Here is a 14,600-nt window from a genome sequence, read left to right as displayed (position 1 = left end):
TTTTTTCTGTGGGGTAATATGACATCCTTAAATTTATGGTATGGACAGTGGATTTTCCTTAGTTATTTTGTATATACGTTTATCATATTTGCTTGCATTTACTGACGGCATTGACGTGAAATTTTATTCTTTCTTTAAAGGAATCGCTACTTGTAACTTACATGCATAAAGAGTTTGGTAATGTTTATGAAGTAAGCAAAGACTTATAATTGAAGAAAAAAATATACGTTTATATTCATTTAAGTTTTGATTGAAACAAATGCATGTTTATCATACAGGGTTGAATACTAGTATTTGCCTACACAGAAGAATTAAATCAATTATACAAGAAAGTGCCTGTTTATCATAGATATAGACTTATTTTGCAAAAGCAAATATGGTTTCATTTGACATAATCATGTTACTGTTTGTCATCTTCTCCTAGATCGATCAATGCTGACAGATGTAGGTCTAAGTGAATAGGTATTTTGAATAAATTCCTGCTAATCAAATGAGCGTTAGTTGTTTCAATTTGTCTTGCTTTAAATTACGATCAGGCACACTATTCTATCTTTATTTCTCTTCTTCTTGTTTTTTTTATTTATATAGTTTATATATGAAAATATCTATTTTAATGTTGTTGCTGTTCTTAAAATATTTTATTCTAATTTTTCATTACTCCTCTTGCAGTTTATTCATTTCTTTTCCTCGCTGGGCTATTTGTCTCTGTTGGAGCCCTTGGGCTTATAGCATCCTGCTTTTCCGACTAGGGTTGTAGCTTAGCTAATAATAATAAAAATAACGATAATAAAAACAACAACAATAATAATAATAATAATAATAATAATAATAATAATAATAATAATAATAATAATAATAATAATAATAATAAATGACTATTATTTGATTTCTATACAAGAGGATACGGTTGGGAGTGTTCAATATTTACCTATAAAATATGAACACGTGCTTGTTGCGAAACCTTATAGAATGTTGTTTTTATGAATAATTATCCTTATTTTTTTTAATTTAATCTATAACTTATATTAGATCCTATAGAAAATGACATCGTGGGTATGTATTATAGAAATAGCTTCAAGTAGCAAACACTAAAATCTGCAATTTATTTTACATACTCAAAACTTTGCAAAATTTCAGTCATTTATTTTCTCGTGTAGTCTTTCATTCAGCTGTGTCTATTTTCTCTTTCATTATCATATAGTCATTCTATTACGTGGATGTTGCTTTAAAAGAAAATGATCTTTTAAGTTTATTTTATAGAAACGTTTCCTCATTGTAGGCTAAAAGTGAGACTCTACGTGCAGTATTCTTTATTTTGTATAAGCTTATATCATCGTGGATACATAAGAACTACTGGGGTGTGGTTGACTTCTGAATATTCCCGCCAATATGTTGGCACCAATTGTACGGTACTTAGTTAATACATTTATAGGAAATTGTAATTACCTACCAAATCATTCTACATTCATCTTTAACAAAGGCAACAACAACAGCAAATGTTGTAACATATTTAGTAGCCTGAAGCTCCTGATGTGCAAACCACAAGTTCACACTGCGCTCTTGGCACGATAATTTTCATTAGTGTTTGCAGCATTACTGCCCTTGTTAACAAGAATGTGTAGGGTTTTGATATACTCATAGAATGTCTAATTCTTGAGTCACAAGCATCTATTGCTTGGCCCGCCATGGTCTTTGCGTGGATAGAGGTTCTTGGGTGCTATTCACATCAGTTCAAGTCCGGTGTCTAGGTCATAGAAAAAAGAGTTAGTTAGATTTTGTTACCGTGGCACACTGCATCATAGTTCATATAGCAATGCTGAAACATAAGCTTTAGTAATATTCTTAACATCTATTGTGTGTAACCAAAAATAGAAGAATACAAGAATCTGACATTCTTCTTTGACTGGCCAGACAGTACTACATTGGATCAATTTCTCTGGTTACGGATAATTTTTTCTTTGCCTACACATAACCGAATAGTCTGGCTTATTCTTTCCACATTCTCCTCTGTCCTTATACACTTCACAACACTGAGATTACCAAACAATTCTTCTTCACTCAAGAGGTTAACTACTACACTGTAATTGTTTAGTAGCTACTTTCCTTTTGATAAGTGAAGAAGAGACTATTTAGCTATGCTAAGCAGGTCTTCTAGGAGAGGGACACTCCAAAATCAGACCATTGTTCTCTAGTCTTAAGTAGTGCCATAGCCTCTATACCCTGGTATTCCACTGTCTTGGGGTAAAGTTCTCATGCTTGAGGGTACACTCAGGTACACATTTCTATCTTATTTCCCATTCTCTTGTTTTTTAATGTTTTATCATTTATAGACGAAAGATATATTTTAATATTATTACTATTCATAAAATATTTCATTTTCACTGTTCATAACTTATGTAGTTTATTTATTTCTTTTCCTCAATAGGCTATTTTTCCTTGGAGCCCTTAGGCTTATAACATCCTGCTTTTCCAACAAGGGTTGTAGCCTAGCAAATAATAATAATAATAATAATAATAATAATAATAATAATAATAATAATAATAATAATAATAATAATAATAATAATAATAATAATTCTTTAAAACATTCAAATGAGTTGCGCATCTAGTAGGTATTTTCACATCTGTTTTGTTTGGGACCGTCGTCTTGACAGTTTGATTGGTGTGACTCATTCCTTGAAAAGTTGAATGTCAAATGCCTTTCGATTTAGTGTAGTGTTGGACAAGGCTGTGCATGTGTGTCGAGAATTTGTTTCCACTTTTGAAGGAAATGGTCAAGGTGCAAAATATATTACATGTTTTAACGTAAGCTTAGTAATGTGTTTGCTGAGAAATTATTCTAATTTCAGCGAAAAAACTTTCCGTTTCTTAACTAATGTGCAAGTGGATTTAGGATAACCAGGGCACATTTAGCCCATCTGGTTTCTTCTTTAGTAAAGGATAATAAACGCAATTACAACATATTATTAAAGCAAAAAATAAAAAGAAATAAAATGACAAAGGCTATTGGCATTGAAAATCAATGAATGCCTTTATATTCACTCCTACAGTTCTACGTAGACCGTCTTTAGATCATGAAGTACGCATGAAAATGTAAAAAGAAAAAAAAAAAAAGGTTACTTTTAAAACTTAAACTCTATTTATACTCTTGACGAAACTGTGGATGTATAGTAGTGTATTCCAGGTTAATATAGTCTATTCTCGGTTAATTCCCAAGGCAAAACGAGTTCAATTTTTGGGCAAACATTCATTGTGGACTTAGCTACCGTAGTATTGATGAAGGCAAACTTACTCGATCCAGAGTCTGAGGTAAGAGTATGAATAATTTTAATTGTGTGGGTTCACAATGCATGATTAGATTATGATTAATTACAATCCGGGTACCGAGATCCTGAGTGGTACATATAACCTAATCTAGCAGATATTTATTTGGTAAAATTACAGTTTCAACCAAACTCGGATATCCAATATGGAAAAAGCAGTAAATTTTTCTAGCTTAAGTAGCGTGTTTTCAATTAATTTAACCTTTATTTCTGCTACAAATAATCAGATTTAGAGATAAAAGACCCCCTTTAATAACTACACTGATGGGAAATCGAGATTTTTGGGTAGGAGAATACAGAAAACATGCAAAATAAAAGTTGCCTAACCTAAACACACCAATCTTCGTAATAAAAAAGCTACCGTAATCAAAATCGAATGATGGTAATGAAACATGGTCAAAACAATGGAGCTTTTGTTTGTCAGAATTCCGCATGCATAAAAAAAAATGTGATTTTCCATTCCATTTTCTATTGATTTGAGTCGTTCTTAGCAGTCTTTATCATAATAAAATTACAAATACCTCATTACTTAATTGAGGTAATGATTTATTGGTTTTTGCATTGCCGTATGCTTGCTTTGTTCGCTATTTAACATTATCTCACTGCTCCTATGTTCTGGCAAGCAGACTATGTTTCACTATGTGCATTAGCCCTGTGGGCTAGTGTTTCGGTGTTAATTGGGAATTATACAATCTTCATCGGCAAATATTTCCGTAACCCTTAATTTGCGGAAGATTCAAGTAACTTTTTTGTATGAATCATCTAGAAATTATATGATAAGTTAAAAAATAATTGATATCCGAATTTGGTTGAAACTGTAATAATACCATTTCTTTATGGTTTACATTTTGTCTCAGTCATTCTAAGCTTGTTATTAAAGGTAGCCTAATGGAAATATTCACGGCTGGCGATCTGCTGGACTGGGGTTTGAAACCTGCTCAAGCTTGGTAGTTTCATGTAGTGTCTGTAGCCCCCCTAATCCTTGTGAGGTAATCATGGGGTGTTTGGGAGAATCTATAGGTCTACTTGCTGTGTCATCAGCAGCAATTGCTTGGCCCTCTGTGGTCCTAGCTTGGGGTGTAGAAGGAGTTTTGGTGCTGATCACATGTATATATGGTTATTCTTTAGGGCAATGTCACTATCCCGTGCCTCAGGCATTCATGAACGACCTTTAAGCTTGACCAAGTTAATGTTCCATATAGGTTAAGTATTCATTATTGTATTACTTGACTCTGTTAACAATCAAAGGTACAAAGATGTTCAATAACTAAGCATGCATTGTTATAGGGGTTTCAAGCGATGCAACCTCTTTCTAGTAAGGATATTGCATATTAGGTTAGGTTAGGCTAGTGAACTTGAGGTTTTGATGTATACTAGTGCTGATAACTTGGTAATTATATACATGTACTTGTATTGTTTTTATCTTTACCAAGACCATTGCGCCACTGTGTATGCTATTATATTTACTGTTATTCAAGTACATACCTACTTTGGTGTTTTGAATTTTCACATCGGCTTATCATGTTATAAACTATTATTTTGGGATAAAGTACTGTATAGTGTCCAAGGACTTTCCTGTGAAAGACTAGTACAGGGAATCCTATATGACATCATTACCAAAGAAATATTGGAGCCTATGTACAGTAGTTGGTTGGGACAGAACGGGTCATGAATTAAAATGATGGTAAATATTTACTATAGCACAATATTCCTATTGAAGAAAAGAAGAAGCGTTCTTAGTGTATTTATTGGTACTTTGAACTGTTCTTAAGCAAGTACTGTAATTGGCAGAAACTCATATTTTTCAAATTCCAAAAGTTGGAATTAAGAAAAAAAAATTTTAAAAGGAAAACAAACACAAGAACACCACCTAACCTAAGGTTCCCCACTTAACCTAAGGTTCCCCACCTAACCTAACCTAGGAGCCGTGGCCTTTTCGACTGCGACCCACTTTAGACCTTTGTTTCCATAGCTTACCCTAAGACTAGGTCTTAACCCTGTGTTTGCTTCACTTCTGGCAAGGCAACACTGAATCATAATATTTTGTAAATCATAAAACTAGCTTCATAGTATCGTATTTTACACAAAAATAAACAAACTTTTCTCCATAAAGAAAATCGGCTTGCCAATATCGATTCCCCTACTTTAGGATCAATGTATCAACGTGCAAAGCACGTATCCTTTATGTATAGAGAAGACCTGCAAGTTCAGGTTCATTTGAGCTTGCCACAGCAACTCGGCTAAAAATCGTCCGCAATGAGTGACGTCATGTATGGTGTCCTAGAAAAGAAACATCCTCTTAGTTAAAGTTGGTTTACTTACGTCACAACAAACTGTCAACCTCCATTTGCATGTTGTCGTCTGTGTTATAAATATCTATCGTATCATTTAGTTTCTTCAAGAACACTTCATGAACAATATTGAGTACTGTATCCGAATTCTAGTTTTTTCTTCTATTTGTGGTGTAATTAACAAATATATATCATTCTTTAGGTTGAGTGCCAACATTCAGATAATTGGGTGTGGTTTTTGTTATTGTTTGGTCGGTTTTGCTAGCTTTCATGCATGTCTTTTCCTCTCAAGTAGGGTCTTGGTTACTTGGCCTCCAAACGTTAGTGTGTTGCATTTCATATATTTCATAAGTCCATTCAGTTAATACATTAACTGGCTTAGACATATTGTCTCTTAATTCATAAGTGTAGTAATACTAAAAGGGGGTATGTTTGATTGCCAGCACCATTTTTGTAACTATTTTCTTTTCATTAATCAACGAGTTCTAATTATGATACAGTATTCAGTTATAAAATTTGAAGGAAGGTTTAACTTTCAGGCATCTAGGCATGGAGGTTGTCTAGTTGTGGTTAGTGGTGAATATTATTACATTTGATTGTCTGCCTCTAGTTTTCTGGCTTGGTGCTTGTTGAATCCCGACTTAGTGTTCCTTAATCATAGCCTATCAGATATAACCTTGGCAAGGTTAGCATAGAGGCAAAATTAGTCGGCCTATTCAGGCATATCATAGTGGTTTTATAACCTATACAGTATAACCATGTAGTTGATGGTTAATGTGATAACCTATTTTTAAACTCTATTCTCACATACCTAATTATATTGGAATACTGGATATTTTGATGGGGGGGGGGGATGTTCCCGCCCTCCTCAAATTCGGAGTATGACTATTAGGTAAGAGGGCATGCCGGTCAGTTACCCGTTCTTACAGGTAGTTTTCCTTCCACATTCATCAGTTATGGGTATTGAAGGGTGAGAAGAGAGGTATGATAGAATCATATACTATGTGAATCTCTTTCTATTTTAAGACTTGGTAGTTGTTGTTCTCATAACCTTTGGCTTGGTAAACCATGAGTTTGTATGATATTTGGTCTGGGATGGACCATCAACTGTCTTTCTGATGTGAATATCTTAGATAAGTGTTTAAGGTCCCTAAAGTTAGCACCTTATAAACTTCTTCACAGGGCATCAGACAGGGACCTTACATTGAAAACAGTGTTCCTTTTAGCACTAGCATCATCAAAGAGATTGAGTGAACTACATGGTTTGTCTCATTTAGTGTCACACTCCAGGGGCTGGAAAGATATGTCTTTTTCTTATATGCCAGAATTCATAGCTAAGACCCAAAATCCATCCGTGACTGATATTCGATTTAACTCCTTTACGATTTCAGCAATCAAGGAGATATCTGATGATCTGGACAGTCTGTTGCTTTGTTCTGTAAGGGTAAGTTGTCTTTATCTAAAGAGAACTTCGCCATTTCACCTTCTCGTCCTTAACTTGTTTGTAAGTAAAGGTCGAAACAAGAAGGTAGTAACCAAGAACACCATCTTTTTCTGATTACGAGAAACTATGATGAGAGGTTACAAATCTTCAAGAGAACCATCGACTTGGGCCCCACCCAAGGCTTATGACTTTGCAGTATTGCCGCAGCCATAGGGTTCCGCAAGAACCACTCAGGGGTACAGGTGCTTATTGCTGTTGCCTGGAAGAGACAGACCATCTTCACTGCCCATTACTTGAAAGATTGTACCCACAGGTCTTTGGACAGATTCTCCTTAGGTCCTGTTGTAGCTGCCCCACAGATAATTTAAACCTATTCCCCAACAGTACAATTAGCATGATATCTTGTCATCAGTTATTTTCAGCATAAGTGTGGTATAAGAGTAGAATGAAAGTGCCTTCCTTCCTCTCTCCAGAGATTTCTTTCCTTAGGAGTACATACACTAATGACCACTTGAGAATACCACTCTGATATTACATATATGTGATATATTTCAAATTAAGAAATTGTTCCGACATAAATCTCAAACTGTTGGGTTGTGGCTCCAAAAATTATCACCCTTTTAGAAGCTGACATCATGACCTTGCCTAACATTCAAGCTAGTCATGATAGTCGTTACGTTATAATGGGTCAAGGGTCAGATAGATGTCCTAGTTTTGTCTCATAGGGACTTCCTCCAACCTAAGGAATGGCTAGGGTTTATATTTGCGTTGGAGCAAACTACAAATTCTCAAAGTAATTTGTATTTTTCCTAACTATGTAAACCTGAGTCATTTATTTATCTTCTTCTTCCCAGCTGGTTCCCATTTTTATATGGGGTCGCCGTTGTGGATGAGCCGTTTCCATCTTTTTCTATTCTGCGCTTCTGCCTCATCAATCCCCTTCTCCTGTAAGTCTTCTCTCACACAGTCCCTCCATCTCTTTCTTGGTCTCCCTCTTCTTCTTCTTCCCTGAACCTCCATCTCCATAGTATGTCTCCCAACGTGGTCCTCATCTTTCCTCATCAGGTGTCCATACCATCTCAGCCTCCCTTCCTGCACTTGATATTTCCACCACCTTTGTCGACCCCCTTATGTAGTCATTTTTTATCCGATCCTCTCTTGTCACCCCAGACATCCACCTAAGCATTCTCATTTCTGCCACATCCATCTTCTCCTCTGTTTTCCTCATGCTTGCTGTTTCCATTCCATACAGCATTGCTGTTCTTACCACTGTCTTATGAAATTTTCCTTTTAACCTCAGTGGTATTCTTTTGTCACAAAGAACTCCTGAGGCTGCTCTCCAGTTGTTCCAACCTGCCTGTACCCGATGTTTAACTTCATCTTCCATACCTCCTCCAGCGTTAACAAAAACTGAAGTGGGGATTGAGCTGTAGGCTTCTATTCGCGTACCCAATGCAATTGGAAACATAGAGCAACCTGACAATGTTTGCCAGACCCACGCGATATCCTTGATTTTGGTCATAGCAAAACGGCAATACAGTGTAACCCATATAAATGACTTGGGTTTGTATAGCTAGCAAAAATACAAATTACTCAAAAACTTTTTGTAGTTTTGATGTGTATTTTTGACCTCTTAATTTTTCATTTGTTTTCTTATGAAAACTTGTAAGTACTTTTTATCTTTCCATGTCTTATCATTAAACCAAATGTTTAGATTGAGGAAAATAGTGTAACTATGCCTCGTATATCTTTAATTCAACAGTTTATGTATCAGATTCAAGTGAAATATATACATCGCAGTACAGTTTTGTACAGTAATTGTAGCAATTATTATTTGAATAATGCTTTATAAGTGCCATGAAATTCAGCTTGCCAGAAATTCCAAGTCGAATGAAGTTTTTGTCCTTAGACTCTATTAGGTATGGATTAGTGATTGGAAAACCAGCCATTTGCAAGCCATTAATCAATGTGACCTTGAAGCCAAAGGAATAAAAGAATTTCGTGTCAATAACGGGATGTTACCTTTATTAGGATATCGGTAGCTATTACCTTCTATCATTTGTGTTAATATTTGTTTATTTCTTATACAGTACTTGTTGTCACTTTAATGTATAGGCCCTTCTCGCTGTTATTATTGACTCACCTGCTATTCCAGAGTTTAGATGGTTAAATATTTTGTGTTAGTGATTAGCTTTGAAGGATATGCAGTACAAGGCGCTTTTGTTCATTTAGGAAAAGCCCAAACCCCCCCCAAAAAAAAAAATACTCCCCCAGTTTTAAGGTCATCTGCCTATACCACATATCAATCTAACACTGAATATGGAATGACTATGAATTAACAGTTAATTTGATATACATTTGGCATGAAATCAGTGAAAAAGTGTATGTGAAGCGTTACAAACCACAAAATAGGAAATGGATTTTAAATTCATTAAAACAATCCACAAAAGCCCAACGCATTCAGGATAATTGGAATAATCAATTGAATTGCAAATGCACATAGACCTGACTTGGACACTCTACTACTTACAGCAGTCATGGACTGACTTTACCTATAGTATTAAAGGCTGTAATGGTTTATGTTGAATTGAAATGGGCTTTTTATGGGATCACCTATAAATGTCATCATTATCAATATCATCATCATCTCTCTCTCTCTCTCTCTCTCTCTCTCTCTCTCTCTCTCTCTCTCTCTCTCTCTCTCTCTCTCTCTCTCTCTCAAATTTCAAACATCCTTGTGAGCCACTGGGACTATCCAGTGAGCCTCAAGGGTTTCACAAAACCTCAAGTTTTGAACATGTGTTTTGACGAATATTGCTACCAATGTGTTTTGAAAAGTTTTCCATTTTGATTGACATTCGTTTTCTGTGATGGAAGTGCCATATATTATGTTACTTTGGTATTCAGGTAACTATTTGGTGATCTGAACCAATGGAAACTATTTGGTGGTCTGAACCAATTGTATCAGAAAAATCTTACCTTACAGAAATTGTAAATAAAGTCACCTGTTAGTGAACAACTAGCAAACTCAGGTTACTACAGATCTTCCATCTGTCTGTCTATATCGACAAATGAATTTGCCATGTTTATCTTTTCAATGCAGCTTCTAATTGAATTAAGCAATCATTCAAACTTTGGACGGAGGTAGATCGTCCTGCAGAAATTTGCATGAAGGTAGATCATACATCTGTCTGTCAAGTGTGTACTTGGCTTTTTTATGTATGTCACACTTACTTATCATTGCAAGTCCTTTACTGTTGAAAGGATTTCAGTCAAACAGAATTATATGCTTACCTGTCATTGCAAGTCCTTTTATGTTGAAGAGATTTCAGTCAAACAGAATTATATGCTTACCTATCATTGCAAGTCCTTCATTTCAGTCAAACATAAGTGTATTTTTACCTATCATTACAAGTCCTTTTCTGTGGAAGAGATTTCAGTCAAACAGAAGTATATGCTTACCTATCATTGCAAGTCCTTTTATGTTGAAGAGATTTCAGTCAAACATTACAAGTCCTTTTCTGTTGAAGAGTTTTCAGTTAAGCATAAGTATATGCTTACCTATCATTGCAAGTCCTTTTCTGTTGAAGAGTTTTCAGTTAAGCATAAGTATATGCTTACCTATCATTGCAAGTCCTTTTCTGTTGAAGGTATTTTAGTCAAACATAAGTATATTCTTACCTATCATTGCAAGTCCTTTTCTGTTGAAGAGATTTCAGTCAAACATAAGAAGCATATGCTTACCTATCATTGCAAGTCCTTTTCCATTAAAGATATTTCAGTCAAACATAAGTATATTCTTACCTATCATTGCAAGTCCTTTTCTGTTGAAGAGATTTTAGTCAAACATGAGCATATTCTTAACTATCATTGCAAGTCCTTTTTCGTTGAAGGGATTTCAGTCAAACAAATATATTCTTACCTATCATTGCAAGTCATTTTTTGTTTATGGGATATCGATCAACCATAAATATATTCTTACCTATCATTGCAAGTCCTTTTCTTTGGAAGGGATTTCAGTCAAACATAAGTATATGCTTACCTATCATTGCAAGTCCTTTTCCGTTAAAAATATTTCAGTCAAACATAAGTATATTCTTAGCTATCATTGCAAGTCCTTTTCTGTTGAAGGGATTTCAGTCACACATAGATATGTTCTTACCTATCATTGCAAGTCCTTTTCTGTTGAAGGGATTTCAGTCAAACATAAATATATTCTTACCTATCATTGCAAGACCTTTTCTGTTGAAGGGATTTCAGTCAAACATAAGTATATTCTTACCTATCATTGCAAGTCCTTTTCTGTTGAAGGTAGTTTAGCCAAACATAAGTATATTCTTACCTATCATTACAAGTCCTTTTCTGTTGAAGGGATTTCAGTTAAATATAAGTATATGCTTACCTATCATTACAAGTCCTTTTCTGTTGAAGGGATTTCAGTTAAATATAAGTATATGCTTACCTATCATTGCAAGTCCTTTTCTGTTGAAAAGATTTCAGTCATACATTAGTACAGTATATCTTACCTATCATTGCAAGTCCTTTTCTGTTGAAGGTAGTTTAGTCAAACATAAGTATATTCTTACCTGTCATTGCAAGTCCTTTTCTGTTGAAGGGATTTCAGTTAAACATAAGTATATTCTTACCTATCATTGCAAGTCCTTTTCTGTTGAAAAAATTTCAGTCATACATTAGTATATCTTACCTATCATTGCAAGTCCTTTTCTGCTGAAGGGATATCAGTTAAACAAATAAATGCTTACTTATCATTGCAAGTCCTTTTCTATTGGATAGATTTCAGTCAAACATAAGTATATTCTTAGCTATCATTGCAAGTCCTTTTCTGTTGAAGGGATTTCAGTTAAACATAGGTATATTCTTACCTATCATTGCAATTCCTTTTCTGTTGAAGGGATTTCAGTTAAACATAAGTGTATTCTTACCTATCATTGTAAGTCCTTGTTTGTTGAAGGGATTTCAGTCACACATAGATATATTCTTACCTATCATTGCAAGTCCTTTACTGTTGAAGAGATTTCAGTCAAACATAAGTATATTCTTATCTATCATTACAAGTCCTTTTCTGTTGAAGAGATTTCAGTCAAACATAAGTATATTCTTACCTATCATTGCAAGTCCTTTTCTGTTGAAGAGATTTCAGTCATGCATTAGTATATTCTTATCTATCATTACAAGTCCTTTTCTGTAGAAGTGATTTCAGTCAAACATAAGTAGCTTATATTCTTACCTATCATTGCAAGTCCTTTTCTGTTGAAGGGATTTTAATTAAACCTAAGTACAGAGGTTGACTATCATACATAGCCTGAATGTGCTCGATGGGAGATGGATTAGTGCATCACATGATATCGCACACCTTTTCATGTAAACTTTCTGAGAGATTTTATTCATACTTTGGCTGTAAAGGTAAACCATTACTATATGCCTACATGAAGGAAGATTGTTTGTATTAGTATTTCACTTATATTATCAGTTCAGGTAACCTGTCGAGAGAATTTTTGTAAAACTTACTACAAAGATAAGACCATCATACACAGATGTACTTGAATGAAATTATCTCTCTGTCTATATGTATGTGTGTAGGTTAAGCTTAGTATATCTTTACAATATCTTTTGCATGAATAAAGGGATTTGTGAGATTTGTTACTGATTTCTATATGTATATTTGTAGGAAGAGATTAAACATAATTTTGACTGCACAGTTACATTTAACGGAAAGGGATTCAAGTCAATTCTTATGTGGAGGTATGTATGAGAAAAAATTATTTTCTACCTGTTTTTATGTTGGTGTGAATGCCTCGCTAAACCATGTCACTGCAGTTACAGATAAAAAATTTAAATTCTAAACGTGAAATATGATATAAAGTTAGAACATAATACATAAATTTACATTTTATCATCACTTGGGAAATATTGTATCATTATGACTTTGAATATTAGTGTGTTAGTGTGACTGAAAATAAAGATTTTTCTTACGCTGAAAAATCTGGTCTTAAGCTTTGTATTGATAAATTTTCTATTAGACTTAACCTTTCCTAATTGGTCGAGTATATTATTCATGGCATAAGATGTTTGCTTTATCTGCAGATTTAATGGCACTTTATGTTTACAAACTGTTCACGAGGTTAGATTGTAAAGAACGTAAAGGAGAATAATTTATGAAAAGGGTATTGCTCTGATGTCACTGATGTGTTACGGCAATCGTGAAAGTACTTTGCATTATTCATTCTTCTTTTTCATTGATGTTCTTTTTTAAAAGAGTAGGAACAATATTGTGGCTTCCAGGAATGTCTAAAATTAAACCATCACTAAATAATACTGAGACCCTTTGCGTCAATAGGTATAGGCGGAAATGATGATGATGTAATACTAAGAATGTGTGTAATATATTATTTTCTGCCTTTTTCGTAATATTTATTTCAAGTACAGAATATGAAATTTTATAATGACTGGCATAGCAAGCAAGAAGCATTGCTTTATCTGAATTTTATTACCCTTGCAACAAAATAGGTAGGCTTCCCCGTCTTCAACTTTAATATAATACTGTATGCAGCTATTCTCATAATGAATAGAATTCTTAACTGTCTCTGAATCCTTGCATATCTCTTAATGTATGACATGGTTAGATTTCGATCATATCCTGCTGTGCTGTAATGAACGGCATCCTTCCTGTTTCTCACAGAAAAGAATAGCCATTTGTATGCACTGCAGAATGTATTACCCCTGCTTCTACCTACTTCTATCCTGCTATCAAACCTCGGGTAGTTTGTAGCGCTACGGCCAAGCGTCCTAATTTGCTTATTATCGCTCCGACTGTTATGTTGTATAGAATAAAAACGTTTGGAAATGGTCTACGGATCTTAAATATGTTGTGTAAGGGGGGGGGGGTCGTAAGGATACGGCTTTTAGCATAGGTTAGGTGGGTTTTTTAAGTTAGCTTCTCCCGTCGTACTCGGAGGTAAGGAAACTGTTGTGTAAGGGGGGGTCCGGGGGGGGGGGGGCGAAGCATAGGATAGGATAGGTGGGTTTTTTAAGTTAGCTTCTCCCGCCAAAATCGTTTTTAGAACGACGGCCACAGTTCAGAATATTTACGTTTTCTACGGGATTTGGCCGTCACCCTACAAACGCTCCCAAATCTCTTTTAACTTTGACTAGATACTGCAGTTGTGGGGGTTGGCCTCCTGTTACATCTGGGAATTGAATGGTCTCCCAGGGCTCTGTGCCATGCCATATTATTATTATTGTTATTATTACTTGCTAAGCTACAACCCTAGTTGGAAAAGCAGGATGCTTCAAGCCCAAGGGCTCCAACAGGGAAAATAACTCAGTGAGGAAAGGGCGCAAGGAAAAATAAAATATTTTAAGAAGAGCAACAATGTTAAAATAAATATCACTTTATAAACTATAAAAACTTTAACAAAACAAGAGGAAGAGAAATAAGATATAAGATAGAAAAGTGTGCCCGAGTGTACCCTCAAGCGAGAGAACTCTAACCCAAGACACCGGAAGACCATGGTACAGAGG

The 14,600-nt window shown here is 34.8% G+C and overlaps 1 protein-coding gene across 2 annotated transcripts in view; it reads left to right on the top strand.

The window, feature by feature from the left end:
- Window positions 1-2,670: 2,670 nt before the first annotated feature.
- Window positions 2,671-14,600, top strand: part of LOC137619656 (ionotropic receptor 25a-like) — a 75,218-nt gene continuing 63,288 nt past the window's right edge. For both annotated transcript variants that reach the window (XM_068349885.1, XM_068349884.1), the window contains exon 1: window positions 2,671-3,309. The gene's annotated coding sequence lies outside the window, so the exon portion shown is untranslated. The remainder of the gene's footprint in view (window positions 3,310-14,600) is intronic.

Source organism: Palaemon carinicauda, chromosome 26 (assembly GCF_036898095.1).
Source record: "Palaemon carinicauda isolate YSFRI2023 chromosome 26, ASM3689809v2, whole genome shotgun sequence".
Classification (NCBI taxonomy): domain Eukaryota; kingdom Metazoa; phylum Arthropoda; class Malacostraca; order Decapoda; family Palaemonidae; genus Palaemon; species Palaemon carinicauda.
The sequence above is the reverse complement of the archived record's forward strand: the minus strand, read 5'-3'. Positions and strand labels throughout refer to the sequence as shown.